General features: G+C 46.9%; 1 protein-coding gene across 24 annotated transcripts in view; it reads left to right on the forward strand.

Moving 5' to 3' along the window:
* ptprda (protein tyrosine phosphatase receptor type Da) overlaps positions 1-12,634 on the forward strand; it is a 256,218-nt gene that overhangs the window by 29,382 nt on the left and 214,202 nt on the right. For all 24 annotated transcript variants that reach the window (XM_076993052.1, XM_076993051.1, XM_076993062.1 and 21 more), the window contains exon 3: positions 4,469-4,517. The gene's annotated coding sequence lies outside the window, so the exon portion shown is untranslated. The remainder of the gene's footprint in view (positions 1-4,468; positions 4,518-12,634) is intronic.

The following is a 12,634-nucleotide window of genomic DNA, read 5'->3' on the forward strand; positions in this document are numbered from 1 at the left end:
TGTGTGTGTGTGTGTGTGTGTGTGTGTGTAAATGTAGTGGTGTAAGGTTGTGAGTGTGTGTAAATGTAGTGGTGTAAGGTTGTGTGTGTGTGTGTAAATGTAGTGGTGTAAGGTTGTGTGTGTGTGTGTGTGTGTGTGTGTGTGTAAATGTAGTGGTGTAAGGTTGTGTGTGTGTGTGTGTGTGTGTGTTAATCCTAATAAATCCTTGGAATATGAATGAATGAGAGATGTTTTCCATTGTAATAACTCATACACTCAGAAGGGTTGATGGAGAAGCTGAACTCTCTACTGTATATCCCAGGCACATGGGTACAGAATACCTCGGGTACATGGGTACAGAATACCTCGGGTACATGGGCACAGAATACCTCGGGTACATGGGCACAGAATACCTCGGGTACATGGGTACAGAATACCTCGGGTACATGGGTACAGAATACCTCGGGTACATGGGCACAGAATATCTCGGGCACATGGGCACAGAATACCTCGTACATGGGCACAGAATACCTCGGGCACGTGGGTACAGAATACCTCGGGCACGTGGGTACAGAATACCTCGGGCACGTGGGTACAGAATACCTCGGGCACATGGGTACAGAATACCTCGGGCACATGGGTACAGAATACCTCGGGCACATGGGTACAGAATACCTAGGACACATGGGTACAGAATACCTAGGACACATGGGTACAGAATACCTAGGACACATGGGTACAGAATACCTCGGGTACATGGGTACAGAATACCTCGGGTACATGGGTACAGAATACCTCGGGTACATGGGTACAGAATACCTCGGGTACATGGGCACAGAATACCTCGGGTACATGGGCACAGAATACCTCGGGCACATGGGTACAGACCATGTTAAAGGTGGACCTTTGAGTGGTGTTGTTGAGCTCTGAGAGAAAAGGGGGAGGAGGGACACCACAGACCATCACAAATCATTTTAGAGGAGTTGCTAGAGGCACTGGATTATCATCACAAACCCTGGAAGCAATAAACCACTTCAGAAGTGTGTGTGTGTGTGTGTGTGTGTGTGTGTGTGTGTGTGTGTGTGTGTGTGTGTGTGTGAACATGTTTCTTCCTTATTCGCGGTGAAGGGTAGGCGAGGCTTAATTTCACATGCCTCAGTGTACACAGACCTAATCTAGCCAAACTTCTTGTCACTCAGTCTCCAGTTGATGTCACTCGGTTTCCAGTTGATGTCACTCGGTTTCCAGTGATGAGGTGTAGCTCGGGCATCAGTGATGAGGTGTAGCTCGGGCGTCAGTGATGAGGTGTAGCTCGGGCATCAGTGATGAGGTGTAGCTCGGGCGTCAGTGATGAGGTGTAGCTCGGGCGTCAGTGATGAGGTGTAGCTCGGGCATCAGTGATGAGGTGTAGCTCAGGCGTCAGTGATGAGGTGTATCTCGGGCATCAGTGATGAGGTGTAGCTCGGGCGTCAGTGATGAGGTGTAGCTCGGGCATCAGTGATGAGGTGTAGCTCGGGCATCAGTGATGAGGTGTAGCTCGGGCATCAGTGATGAGGTGTAGCTCAGGCGTCAGTGATGAGGTGTAGCTCAGGCGTCAGTGATGAGGTGTATCTCGGGCATCAGTGATGAGGTGTATCTCGGGCATCAGTGATGAGGTGTAGCTCGAGCATCAGTGATGAGGTGTAGCTCGGGCGTCAGTGATGAGGTGTATCTCGGGCGTCAGTGATGAGGTGTAGCTCGGGCGTCAGTGATGAGGTGTAGCTCAGGCGTCAGTGATGAGGTGTAGCTCGGGCGTCAGTGATGAGGTGTAGCTCGGGCGTCAGTGATGAGGTGTAGCTCGGGCGTCAGTGATGAGGTGTAGCTCGGGCGTCAGTGATGAGTCGATGATGAGTGATGAGGTGTAGCTCGGGCGTCAGTGATGAGTCGATGATGAGTGATGAGGTGTAGCTCAGGCGTCAGTGATGAGTCGATGATGAGTGATGAGGTGTAGCTCGGGCGTCAGTGATGAGTCGATGATGAGTGATGAGGTGTAGCTCAGGCGTCAGTGATGAGGTGTAGCTCGGGCGTCAGTGATGAGGTGTATCTCGGGCGTCAGTGATGAGTCGATGATGAGTGATGAGGTGTAGCTCGGGCGTCAGTGATGAGGTGTAGCTCGGGCGTCAGTGATGAGGTGTATCTCGGGCGTCAGTGATGAGTCGATGATGAGTGATGAGGTGTAGCTCGGGCGTCAGTGATGAGGTGTAGCTCGGGCGTCAGTGATGAGTCGATGATGAGTGATGAGGTGTAGCTCAGGCGTCAGTGATGAGGTGTAGCTCGGGCGTCAGTGATGAGGTGTATCTCGGGCGTCAGTGATGAGGTGTAGCTCGGGCGTCAGTGATGAGTCGATGATGAGTGATGAGGTGTAGCTCAGGCGTCAGTGATGAGGTGTAGCTCGGGCGTCAGTGATGAGGTGTAGCTCGGGCGTCAGTGATGAGGTGTATCTCGGGTGTCAGTGATGAGTCGATGATGAGTGATGAGGTGTAGCTCAGACGTCAGTGATGAGTCGATGATGAGTGATGAGGTGTAGCTCGGGCGTCAGTGATGAGTCGATGATGAGTGATGAGGTGTAGCTCGGGCGTCAGTGATGAGTCGATGATGAGTGATGAGGTGTAGCTCGGGCGTCAGTGATGAGTCGATGATGAGTGATGAGGTGTAGCTTGGGCGTCAGTGATGAGGTGTAGCTCAGGCGTCAGTGATGAGTCGATGATGAGTGATGAGGTGTAGCTCGGGCGTCAGTGATGAGTCGATGATGAGTGATGAGGTGTAGCTCGGGCGTCAGTGATGAGTCGATGATGAGTGATGAGGTGTAGCTTGGGCGTCAGTGATGAGGTGTAGCTCGGGCGTCAGTGATGAGTCGATGATGAGTGATGAGGTGTAGCTCGGGCGTCAGTGATGAGTCGATGATGAGTGATGAGGTGTCCATCTCTTCAGTAATTCCTCACCATGTTGGCTGTGTCATCCTCCTTCCCTCTTGGCCTTCTGATTTATTCAGTCCCTCTTCTGTGGAAGCCATTTTCCCAAGCTGCCAATGTCAACATAATTATCCCAATTAGTGTTAGTTCAACATGGCTGGAGTGGTTTCACTAGCGATGGAGCTTTAGCACTTTAACGAGAGCATCCCGAATGGAACCTTCCCTCAGTCCCCTCCCACCCACAGCTAGGCACTTGGTTCCTATGGAGACCGTTGTCAGAAGTGACATAAGGGGAAGAGTTTTCCTTTTTTTTTTTATGCTCTCCAATAAAACGAAAATTAGCTGTTTTATTTTCATCAAGCAATTGTGGGGGGAAAAAAACAAAAATAAATACTGAGATCTAAAAACTGCTGTGGAGAAAAAGGTTAAACTCGTCTAGGAACAAACTCGTTTATCTCCCGGTCCCACGACACTTGTGTAGTCGACACACACTCTGAGCACACCATGGATTCCAGAACCCTATTACCTTAAGCTTCTTAATCTCGATGTTCTGAGCGTTCAGACACGGGTCTCGATGTTCTGGGCGTTGAGATGCCCCCCCCCCCCCCCCCCCCCCCCCCAATCCCAGCCGTGTGTTCGGGGAATCTGCCCGTGTCGTTTCCTGACAGAAAGAGAGATGTTATCGTTAATTTGAAATTTGCGTGTGTTTGTGGTTTGGTGGGCACACGTCTACCGACAGCGTAACCTGTTTATAAGCAATATATGTTGTTAAAGCTATCAGATACAATAATTAGTTCTGTCTTCATTGTTCTTCCAAGGTAGTTTTGTATATTTATCTGTTTGCGTAACACGTTATTACATGCATACTGTTTCACTGTGTGTAATAATGGTACACTGGGCACAGGGTGCAGTCAATGGAGGGTTTCTGTAGATGGGCACGGCTGTGTGCAATCAAGACCTTGCTTAACACACACACACACACACACACACACACACACACACACACACACACACTTGATTAATTGAATCTGCAGTCTTTGCAGTGTGTTGCTACACTGCTGCTGACAGACAGGCTTTGGCTGTGGAGAGTGTGTGTTTTGATTGCTGCTCATATTCGTGCTGTCACTGGTTCCCTCCTGTTCTCCACTACCTCTCCTCCTCAGTCTCCAGACAGATGCTGACAAAAAACAAATGGGTCTCTCTCCCACTTTCTCCCCCCTCTCTCATTCTCTCTCTCTCTTTTTGTCTATCTCCATCTCTATCTCTCATTTGCTGCCTTTTCCTGTTTCAAAAACTTCGTAAATGTAAATCTTAACAATGGTCATCTGACAGTGTCAGCTAGAGAGACACACACGCACACACACACACACCTGCTCATACCACAGCACCAACAGTCACATCCAGTGTATAATTGGGGCTGTCTCTGTATCCGTTAGAGCTGCGTGTGTAAAATGGGGTTGTACATGTACCCCTTGGGGTACCATCAGAACCGTTCTGCGGGAAGTTCACTCACCCTTTCTCTCTCATCATTCCTGCAGGAATCAATGGAGAAAATGTTCCACTGACCTTCACGTCCGCGACCTCAAGGTAAAAGGGCCGGGCTCCCTTCTCCTGGGCCACTTCCTCTCTCCTCTGAAGCTGAGGAGCAGGGCTGACTGATGCTGCCTGTGTGCGAGCAGCCCTGCGTGGGGGGGGTGGGGAGGGAGAGGGGCTAGTGTGTGTGTGTGGGGGGGGGGGGGGGGGGGGTTCAGTGTGGACGGGGGTTTTCTTAGCCTGACTGAACGGAGCTCTGTGGGGAAATGCTGTGTGTGAGGATTTGCTGTGGACATGGAGCTGTGTCTGGATTTAAAACTGTGTTTACAGCCAGCAGCTGCTCTGCTGTGTTTGTGTTGTGGTTGGCGGTGATGCTCCTGCCGGTACTTTTTACCACGCTGGGGTGTTTTAGTGTGGAGGGTGGTGCTGTCTGTGGGGTACAAGAAGCTCTAGGGTTGCTGTTGAAAACCAACCAGCTTAACGAATGAGGGTCTGAAACTCAAATGCGAACGGTCAGAAACGAATCCAGATTCTGCCACGCAGAAGGTGAACTGTGCGGTGCTGTGTGTCCCAGCTGTCCTAGAGACCCGTATGGCGCTGCTCCTGCGTCTCATGGTGGTTACACTGCCAGGTCTTCAGCAGTGCTGATGAAGGTCAGATAGTCAGGTTTCCCCCATTTACTGTCAGACCTGCTTAAAGGTTTGTCACAGTTCATCAGTCTGGATATTTAGAGGTTGCAGTAAGTTATACATCCAAGCTGGTAATGACCAATTGTATTGTTGAATGACCCAGACATAATGTAATGAATACATGCAATGGTTTGCATATATTATAATGATTATGTCTAATGATTTGCACATAACAAATATGCTGAGTGGTTTGAAATGGCAGTAAGGAGAATGATGGAAGATGGACATCACTGCAGATGTTTGAGTTCTTCTCTCCTTCTTGCACATCACCTTTTATTACTTAAATTCAAGATAAGTTCTTAAAACCGTAAAATGAGGGTTACGTTGTGGATGTGTATCTGAGGAGTGAGGAGAGGGAAACTGTGTGTGTGTGTGTGTGTGTGTGTGTATATATGTGTGTGTGTGTGTGTGTGTGTGTGTGTGTGTGTGTGTGTGTGTGTGTGTGTGTGTGTGTGTGCATGTGCGTGCGTATTTGTTGGGAACATTACTTTTAAAATACATTTTACTACAGATTTCAGAACACAAAACCATAAAAGTATTTTGATATCTACTCTATCAAATTAATAAGGTTTGGCTAGCCAAAGAAACATCCTTGATTGGCTCGTAACACCTATAGCTCAGTAAAAAACAATAAAACAATAATAAGAACTGCAGCTTGGTGAATATTGGGTTCCATCTGCCCCCCTACAGATCCAGAACAGGAGGATGTGATGGTGTGTGCTGGCTCACGGAGTCATGGGCCAGGCTGTCTAGAGCAGTGCACGAGGGCACGTGCACGGAGCTGAGAGAAAGCGCCGTAGCAGGCGTTACTGTCATGCCACAGAACGTGAGGAAATCATGTCACGTCTTCAAACGGTCATGAGCGGTTTAAAGGGCAGAGGGGGAGGGGTTTATGCTGCAGATGAGCGGTTTGGGATAACAACCACATGACTGCACTAATGGACGTTTGTCATCAAATCTCTGGATGACCGTACAGAAGCTTTTGAGAATCACCCTCTCAAGGCCCGGAGCTGGGAGGCAGCTGGGCTTGGGCACAGAGCACACCAAGTACTGAGAGGGTTCTGATAAAGCACAGGTTGCCTTATACAGTGCAATCTCTCTTCATTTTCCCAACATCATGCAGCTGACACACACACACAGATTTGGCCGTGTGAAATGTACCCTGTTCTATGCAGTATAATAGACGGCCATCAATAAAAGCATGACATGAATTTCTATTTCATGAGGTCTCTCCCTCTGTGTGTCTCCCTCTGCCCGCCCGCACCCCCTCCCTCCCCTCCTCCTCCTCTCTCGCTCTCTCTCTCTCTTTCTCTCTCTCTCTCTTACCCTTTGGCTTATTTTGATCAGTCTGTTTCCATCTAAATGTTAGCGCATTTGCTCCACAACACCCTACTGACAGATGACTCTTCTGTATCCAATCCATTTCCCAGGGAGACACAAACACATACACACACACACGTACGCACACACACATGCATGCACACCCAGAATCATTGACACAATGGCACAAACAGGCTTATTTTGAATCGACTTTAGAGGTGCATTATGGTGAAGCCAGGCTCGCTGTGTGTCCCCGGTTAGCGTGCTGGAGAGCGTGCTCACGGACAGAGCTGCACAGCTGCCTGGGGGATTGCAATTCTTCATGCACGCTGCAGATCACGCTAGAAATCCAATGTGAAATTGGGCTACAGGCCACTGAGTAGTGTCAGCCTCTGATGCACATGGTTCCCAGTGAAAGGGGTCATTTATATGGATTAGTTAATGTTTCTTTAGGAGAGAGAGAGAGAGAGAGAGAGAGAGAGAGAGAGAGAGAGAGAGAGAGAGAGAGAGACGGAAAGCCGATAAATAAGGCCTCTTTTCAGAATAATCACTGGTCTGTTTTCTTTTGTTTTTTATTTGTGTCTCGCTCTCTCATCAGTGTCCTCTTTATGTCACCGGATCAATTATTTGAATTGCTTGATGGAAGAAGAAAACCAATCCTTCAGTCCAATGAAAAAGCTCAAGCAGTTATGGTAGGGAGAATTATCGAGTTATTTTTGATCTTGCACAAATGCTCTTATGTTAGAGTACATTGTAAGTAGTGTCCCTGGTCTGCTGGCCTGGTGAATTTAAAGCCATTAGGTAGTATTCCATAAGGAGCTGAAATGAATAGATAACAAAAAAATAATAAAAGCACTAGAGACAGAGACAGAGAGTAGAATGATGTTGATTTTTGACAATTTTGAAATTGTCAAATAAGCGTGTTTGTGAGTGCGTGTGTGAGTGCGTGTGTTCGTGCGTGTGTGTGCGTGTGTGTACATTTAGCGTGAGTATCGTCTTCTTCCTGCCTCCCTTCACAGACCCAGTGGTAGGAACAGCTGTCGTCCTCTGGAACACATGGGTCCAAATGGGCTGTAGCAGGCCGGAGAAGGATGTTGTGTACCTCTTTAGACATCACCCTCTGGTTTTTCCTGTGTATGGGGACTCGGTGGTCCTGGGTTCACAAACTGTAGGGTCCCTGTAACCAAGACACTAAGCCTCCAGATTCCACCATTTCGATTGATCTCGTTTCTATTGATCATATTCCTAAACAGATAAATGTTGTCAAGCTTGCGTTGCTGACAGACAAGACCACTCTGATTGGTGGCACAACATTTAATAGATTGAACTTTAGAATGAGTAATTTATATTTAAATACTAATTGAATTTAGTCTCTTAGTATTTAGTCTCTTCTTTAACATTTTTAACATAGTTTTCTTATGTGAAACTTCATATATGCAAGATGTTTCACAAAATCTACTGTTACACTTGAAATTTTTCTTAACAAAGCAAATAGTATTTCCAGAACCTTCCACTGATGGTTCAGTGTAATTTCTGTGGTTTTAGTTTGGATTTGAATAGTTCTGACAATTTTGTTCAGGTTTTATCTAATATTTGTGTTCTAGATCTATGAAAAGCACCTGTTCATAAAAAAAGCAACTGGATGGTGACCCCTCACTCACGGATGGACGGGACACAACATTCTCCACAAGGTTGCTGCAGCAGCAGTCTAGTAACTTGAACATGTGTTGGCACTGTGAACTTTTGGGATCAACAGGGTGACACGGTGGTGTTTGGCGTCGATGACGCTTTGTGTCCTCGTAATTGTTTGTTTTGTTGCCACTAGTTTGTGGAGGCGCTGCTGTTTCAGCTCCTAACACAGGCTTAAAAGGGTCCTATTACGTCCTGTTTTATACCTTCCTTGCCTTTATTGTGTTATACAGCTTGTTGTGCACGTAAACAGTCTGCAAAGTTACAAAGCTCCAGGTACATGCCTGAGTGAGCTATTCTCTCCCACTGTTCTCGGCTGCCTGAAACGCCTCATTCGAATTTCAGAAATTTTCTTTGTTACTAGGTGATGTCATCACATAACACTTGGCATATCCTCGCACAATGCACAGGAAATACTAGAGGTCAGGAGAGGTTTGCCCAGTTTTCTAGCCATGTTAAGAATACGCTGTGCTCTGCGTTGAGTGTATCCTTTGTACACTCTGCCATAGGTAGAACCACAAATAAATCTGTGGTTAAAATTAATTTAAATTAGTTGTTCATTTTTTTTTTAAGTATAGCTTGAAAACAAATCGTGCCTTAAAAGAAATACAACAGTAAAGCAATGCCAATTTTCAGTCCAAACTTTCATTTTTCATCATTTTTAACCAAATCTTACAGACTACACATCGGGGTGGAATGAGTAGAGTTAGCGCTGCTCTGGCAGTTATCCAATCAGAGCTGAGTGGTGAAATAACCAATTAGAGCAGACTGGGATCATCAGGAGGTGGGACTTAAAGACATAGGAGTCCTAGCAGAGAGTTTTAGACAGAGGGTGAAAGGAGATATACAGTAGGAGAAAATAATGTGTTTTTGGAACACTGAAGCATGAAATTCTGTCCTAGTAGACCCCCAAAATAAAATTATGCATTTGAAAATGAGCATAATGGCTCTGCTTTAAGACCAAACTGGCAGCCATTGCTGTCAGAAAGGGCATCCCCTCACAGAGAGATGTTAGCACTGGCCTCGCTAATCCGCACACACACACGCTGGAGGTTTAACACACCAAAGCTCTGTAATGCCACGATTTACACACTTCAATTTGCCCAAGCCTCCATCAGCCAAGAGCTATGGCTTCGCTGAATTAGTCTCTCTCTCTCTCTCTCTCTCTCTCTCTCTCTCTCTCTCTAACACACACACACACACACACACACTCCTTGGATGCTATTAGTGGGACGAATCCCCAGTCTTTGGCTAGGCGGTTGATTGAAAGCTGTGTTTATTGATTTCATTGTCAGTGGCCCTTTCTCAGGCTTCTGCCTGTGGGATGGTGTGGGCTCCGTCAGCCCCTCACCGCCTGCCCGTGCCGCTCCGTACAGTCGCTCTCTCCCCGGTGGATTCATCACGGCCAGACGCCAGTCTCGCCCGCGGCTCCTTCAGCCCGGCCCAAAGCCCCTCTCCTCCTCCTGGGTTCAGTGGATATCACTCCCCTGCAGTTCCGTGCAGTAGCACCACGGCCTCCAGTGATCAGTCTCACACACTCGCCTGCGTCTCTCTATACGTGTGTAAACGTGAACATACACAGAATTGTAGGGAAGCACACAGACAGATGAAAGACCTCTGTCCAAAATCTTGTTTGGAGGTGCAAAGCCAAAATGATGTTTAATGGTCCCAAAAATTTAAGAACTGGTGTGAAATGAAGGCGAGATAGGAAGTATCCTCACGAGAGGCAGGAAGTGTCCTCACGAGAGGCAGGAAGTGTCCTCACGAGAGGCAGGAAGTGTCCTCTTGAGACACCATCAGTGTTGCAGTAAACTTCTCCAACCGTAAATCTGCAAACAGAGAAACTCACTTCTTTATTCATCACAAACATAAAATCATGGAAAGATTTAAATGCTGTGATATAAAATTCATAAAATTCACACAGCATATGTCTGGGTGTTCAATATTTCCTATATATATATATATATATATATATATATATATATATATATATATATATATATATATATATATATGGGAAGGGTTCTTAGTTTTAAAACATGTAAATTATTGGGGGGGAATCAGCAATTGGTTTTAAATTTAAAATGCAATCAGGGCAGCAGTCGTGTAGTGCAATCAGTGTTCCTTCATAACGAGAGAGAGTGAGAGAGAGAGAGAGAGAGAGAGAGCAAGAGCTGAGACAGAGTTTAAGACAATACAGATTAATGGCATTGCAGAAACAGCTCAACATGGTGCAATCAAACCGAAGACTTGATGCATCAGACTCCAAACTGCTCTTGTTTATATGGCTGTGATTCACAGTAATGTGGGTTTACAGCAGACTCGAGCCTTCAAGTCACAGCTTTATCAAGTGTGTGTTTTTGTGTGTTTCTCTTCTTTAAGCGTTAGCTGCAGCCATGTCCCTCTGTCCTGTCACTGTAATTACAGTAAGAGTGGAATCAAGTAGGATAATTAGTCTCGTAACAGGATTCCTGCTCCGGTTTCAGCTCTGTCCCGCAGAAAGGCACGCTGGCTGCCTGCTGTCCTGACACGTCTGGACCAAGCTAATGATACGCAGGCAGCTTTCACTCCTCAGATGCTGAACTTCTCAGAGATGTGAGCATAGGCTGCTAATGACCCCACGTTTCTGGGATTTTCAGATTGGTATTCTCATGCATCGCTGTCGTTATTGCCACCATTGTGGTCGTTTTCCCATTAGAACATTAGAGATTGGTTTGGCATTATTGCTACGTGGTGAACGAACAAAGACATTTGACAGAGAGTGGAAGGGTGTTTCTTATCTTTATGTAGCACATTCAAAGGCTTTTATAGATGATTATTACTGCAGCATCTATAGCACATGACAGAGGGGATTAGTATTGTATACTACTGGAGTATATACTGTACAGAGGGGTTATAGTGGTGAGGGTGGTTAGTACTGTGGTGCATGTAGAGGGGACTAGTATTGAGATGTGTGGTATATACAGAGGGGATTAGTACTGTGTAGTCCTGACATTGCCATACAGACTGTGATGCACAGAGTTCCACAGTGCTGGAAGAAAGACTCTGAACTCTAAGACCAGGAGCCCTGCTCAAGCACAGATAACACACACACACACTTCACATCTGCCCAGTCAACCTGAAAGACACGCGCACACACACCCTTCACATCTGCCCAATCGACCTGAAAGTTCAACTCTCCCCCCACCGATTTTCTTTGGGTCAGCTGCGACCACCTGACCACCTGAAAAAAAAAAAGAAAAAGGAAAGAGACCAGAACCCCCCACCCCACCCCACCACTCAACCCCCCCTCTTTGTGATCCATCTGTGTTTGCTCAGGGCTCCACATCTGGGGGCACTGGGTAGTGTGAACATTGTATCAGACCTTAGAGGCAATTGGTGATCCAAGCGTTCAGGACAGCGAGAAGCACAGGTTTGTAGAGTGTGCAACTCTTCTTTAATAGTTTTCCAGAAAACACACACACACACACACACACACACACACACACACACACACGCTACCTGAACTAAACTCATAAAGGCTCTGGGACGAAAACAAGTACAATACATAGCTGAATCTCTCTGTGCTCCGTCTTCTGAGGGTTGATGTTGTGATGCTGATGATGGCTGTGATCCTGTCGGAGCGTTTAGACCCTGAACTCTCTTCTCAGGCCCATCTCAGCCCTCGCGGACTCCGCCCACTTTAGCTCAGCTGGGGGCTGTAGGCTCGGTCCACACGTGAACTCCTGGGCCTGGCGGGCCAAGCTGTAGGACTCTGAGTTTATTGACAGCCCCCTGGATAGAGGCTGGTAATCTGTTCTGCTGGGGTTGTAGTCTCTGCTGTTTTTTCCTCTTTGATTGCATCCATTGTTTTCTGAGATCTAATACTATCAGAGGAAATTGGTTGGAATCCTGCAGTGTGAATGAGAACTAAATTATAAACGTACACTGTGTTAAGTGATTCTGCTAACAATATACAGCATACAGAGCATTGCTAATCTCTGTAATTATAACACACCTAACATACTGCACAGTTATTGCCTAGAATCATGGTGGAATAGTGGGTGATGCTGTTCGCACATACACATGTATGCCTTTATGTGTGTGTACTAATGTGCCTAAATTCATTCTTGCTTGTGGCGAGTGTGTGTGTGTGTGTGTGTGTGTGTGTGTGTGTGTGTGTGTGTGTGTGTGTGTGTGTGTGTGTCATCACCCAGCTTCTAAGTTTAATTCCCTACTTCCTGAGCACTTAATTAAACGTTTGCCTGTCTAATGGTTTTCCATGCCGGTTGGGATGTAGTGTCTCAGGCCTGCAGACTCAGACCTGTCTGCCAGACTGATGTATGGGCCAGTCTTCTTCCTGCCAGCCCTGCAAATGTGTGTGTTGATGAGAGCGGTTCGCCGATACCTCCACAGGCGTCCCACGGCCACCCAGGCCAGGAGCATCGGCGTCTAGATGTTGGGTGGAGGCTAGAGACTCTTCCACAGAGTGGG

This window comes from Brachyhypopomus gauderio, unplaced genomic scaffold (assembly GCF_052324685.1).
Source record: "Brachyhypopomus gauderio isolate BG-103 unplaced genomic scaffold, BGAUD_0.2 sc103, whole genome shotgun sequence".
In the NCBI taxonomy this organism is placed as follows: Eukaryota; Metazoa; Chordata; class Actinopteri; order Gymnotiformes; family Hypopomidae; genus Brachyhypopomus; species Brachyhypopomus gauderio.